Below are 4,014 nucleotides of genomic sequence, written 5' to 3'. Positions count from 1 at the left end.
TTATTTAAAAAAATATATAAAAAATAACACTTTGTATTAATAATATATTTTTGTAAATAATATAACAAAAATTTTAAATAATAATATTTTATAACATTATATTAATATTGTGTATATAATTGCTTTTTAACTTTTACTTTAAAATTTAGTTGCACCCGACTATTTTTAATTTTAACTTCTAAATAATTAAATAATTATATTTTATAAAAATAATTAATAAAAAGTTAATAATAAAATTTCAGAGTGTCAATTTATTTTTATATAAAAATCAAAGGGAAGATATGTATTTAACTTTATATTATTTTTTTTAATCTTGCAATTTTTCTGTGGTAGCTTGGTGGGCTAAAATTTTATAAATATTTGAAAATTTAGTTTTTATTAATTTAATATATATTTCATAAAATATACGTTATTGAAATATATTACTCATTAACTCATTGAAGAATTTAATTTAATTTTATTTTTATTTATTCAATATAATTAATTTTCTTATGTATCTGTGGGATCAACTCTACCTACCATAAGTTTTGTTTTAAAGCTGGATTTTGTGTGGTTTCGACACCCATTAGTGATACTAATGAAATCACTCACTCACCACAACATTTGAAAATTTCATTTCCAAAATCTCTTTCATCAAGAAATCCACAATGTTACTGTCAAGAATTCATTTTATATTTAACTCTATCTGTATGTGAAAGAGAAGAAATTGTAACAAAGAGTGATTATAACTTTTTAGAGAAAAATAATAAGCAATCTAGATTTGCATATTTATGGTTAAATGCTCTGATGAAAATAAAGATATTATATTTATTAATTAAATGATATGATTATGACTATTTTATTCCAATTGAGGAAAGAAAGAAAGTTTTACGTCTTTAATGATAATGTTTGTTATTATTTTTTGAGTTATTGCTAAAAATTATTATTGAAAAATATTCATAAGAAACTTATTTTAATTTAGATCAATATAATTATTATTTTTAATTTTTATCTGGATTGGTAAATATTTTAAATCAAATATTATTGAATTATTTTATTTGGAAGAAACATATGTTTGGATAAATAAAATAGAATTTTAATTTTAGATAAAATTTTCTAAAATTTATGACAATAATAAGGTTTATTTTTTTAAGGAAAAAAAATCTTATTTTTATTTTAAATATATGTTTGTTCAAATAAGCTACAATCCAAAAAAAATCACAAAATTTTATAAATAAATTTGCATTAACGTTATGTCAATTATCAATGATGGGCTTTTATTGTTACTTTTTTTTAAAATAAAGTTAAATTAATTATTTTTCAAAAAATTAGATTTTGTTTTAAATTTTTATAGTGTATTTATTTTTTTATAATTAATTATAATATATAAATATTCCACTATTAACAAGAAAATAATAATAATTCTTCGAAATGGTAATGTTTTGAATTAGAAAAAATATATAATATTTGCGTTTTCATTTATAAATTTATAAAAATAATATATAGTTTTTGAAGTAATTATTTATAAAAAAAATTAAAAATAGTAATTATTTAAAAAAATATATAAAAATTTACACTTTATAATAATAATATATTTTTGTAAATAATATAACAAAATAATATTTTTTAAATAATAATATTGTTATAACATTATATTAATATTGTGTATATAATTGCTTTTTAACTTTTACTTTAAAATTTAGTTGGACCCGACTATTTTTAATTTTAACTTTTAAATGATTAAATAATTATATTTTATAAAAATAATTAATAAAAAGTTAATAATAAAATTTTAGAGTGTCAATTCATTTTTATATAGAAATCAAAGGGAAGATATGTATTTAACTTTATATTATTATTTTTAATCTTGTAATTTTATTGTGGTAGCTTAGCGGGCTAAAATTATATATATATTTGAAAATTTAATTTTTATTAATTTAATATATATTTCATAAAATATACGTTATTGAGATATATTAATCACCAACTCGTTGAAGAATTTAATTTATTTTAATTTTTATTTATTTAATAGAATTAATTGGGATCAACTCTACCTACCATTATCGTAAGTTTCGTTATAAAGCTGGATTTTGGGTGGTTTCAACACCCATTAGTGATATTAATGAAATCAGCCACTCACCACAACAATTTGAAGAATTTAATTCCAAAATCTCTTTCATCAAGAAATCTACAATGTTACTGTCAAGAATTCATTTTATATTTAGCTCTCCCTGTGTATGAAAGAGAAGAAACTGTAGCAAAGAGTGATTATTACTATTTAGGGAAGAATAATAAGCAATGTAGATTTGCATATTTATCGTTAAATGTTCTGATGAAAATGAAGATATTATGTTTATTAATCAAATGATATGAGTATGACTATTTTATTTCCAATTCAAATTTTACTTCTAACTGATGAAAACCAATTCAAATTTTACTTCTAACTGATGAAAGAAAGAAAGTTTTAGGTTTTTAATGATAATGTTTGTTATTATTTTTACAATTATTGCTAAAAAATTATTATTGAAAAATATTCATAAGAAACTTATTTTAATTTAGATCAATATAATTATTATTCTTAATTTTTATCTGGATCGGTAAGTATTTTAAATCAAAGATTATTTAATTATTTTATTTGGAAGAAACATATGTTTGGATAAATAAGATAAAATTTAAATTTTAGATAGAATTTTCTTAAATTTATGACAATAATGAAGTTAAAATCTTATTTTTATTTTAAATATATGTTTGTTCAAATAAGCTACAACCCAACAAAAAATCACAAAATTTTATAAAGAAATTTGCATTAATGTTATGTCAATTATCAATGATGGGCTTTTATTGTTACTTTATTTTAAATAAAGTTAAATTAATTATTTTTTTAAAAAATTAGATTTTATTTTAAATTTTTATAAAGTGGATTTATTTTTCATAATTAATTATAATATATAAACATTACACTATTAACAAGAAAATAATAACAATTCTTCAAAGTTATAATGTTTTGAATTAAAAAAATATAATATTTGTATTTTTATTTTATAAATTTATAAAAGTAATATATAGTTTTTGAAGTATTTATTTATAAAAAAAAATTAAAAATAGTAATTATTTAAAAAATATATAAAAAATAACACTTTATATTAATAATATATTTTTGTAAATAATATAACAAAATAATATTTTTAAATAAAAATATTGTTATAAAATTATATTAATATTGTTTATATAATTGCTTTTTAACTTTTACTTTAAAATTTAGTTGGACCGACTATTTTTAATTTTAACTTTTATGTGATTAAATAATTATATTTTATAAAAATAATTAATAAAAAGTTAATAATAAAATTTCAGAGTGTTAATTCATTTTTATATAGAAATCAAAGGGAAGATATGTATTTAACTTTATATTATTTTTTTTAATCTTGTAATTTTGTTGTGGTAGCTTAGCGGACTAAAATTCCATATATATTTAAAAATTTAATTTTTATTAATTTAATATATATTTCTTAAAATATACGTTATTGAAATATATTAATTACTAACTCGTTGAAGAATTTAATTTAATTTTATTTTTATTTATTCAATAGAATTAATTTATTTATCAGTATATGTGGGATCAACTCTACCTACCATTATCGTAAGTTTTGTTTTAAAACTGGATTTTGGGTGGTTTCGACACCCATTAGTGATACTAATGAAATCACCCACTCACCACAACAATTTGAAGAATTCATTTTCAAAATCTCTTTCATCAAGAAATCCACAACAATTTGAAGAATTCATTTCCAAAATCTCTTTCATCAATAAATTCACAATGTTACTGTCAAGAATTCATTTTATATTTAGCTCTACCTGTATATGAAAGAGAAGAAACTATAACAAAGAGTGATTATTACTATTTAGGAAAAAATAATAAGCAATGTAGGTTTGCATATTTATGGTTAAATGTTCTGATGAAAATGAAGATATTATGTTTATTAATCAAATGATATGAGTGTGACTATTTTATTTTCACTTTAAATTTTATTCCAA

This window comes from Manihot esculenta, chromosome 5 (genome assembly GCF_001659605.2).
Source record: "Manihot esculenta cultivar AM560-2 chromosome 5, M.esculenta_v8, whole genome shotgun sequence".
In the NCBI taxonomy this organism is placed as follows: domain Eukaryota; kingdom Viridiplantae; phylum Streptophyta; class Magnoliopsida; order Malpighiales; family Euphorbiaceae; genus Manihot; species Manihot esculenta.
The sequence above is the reverse complement of the archived record's forward strand: the minus strand, read 5'-3'. Positions refer to the sequence as shown.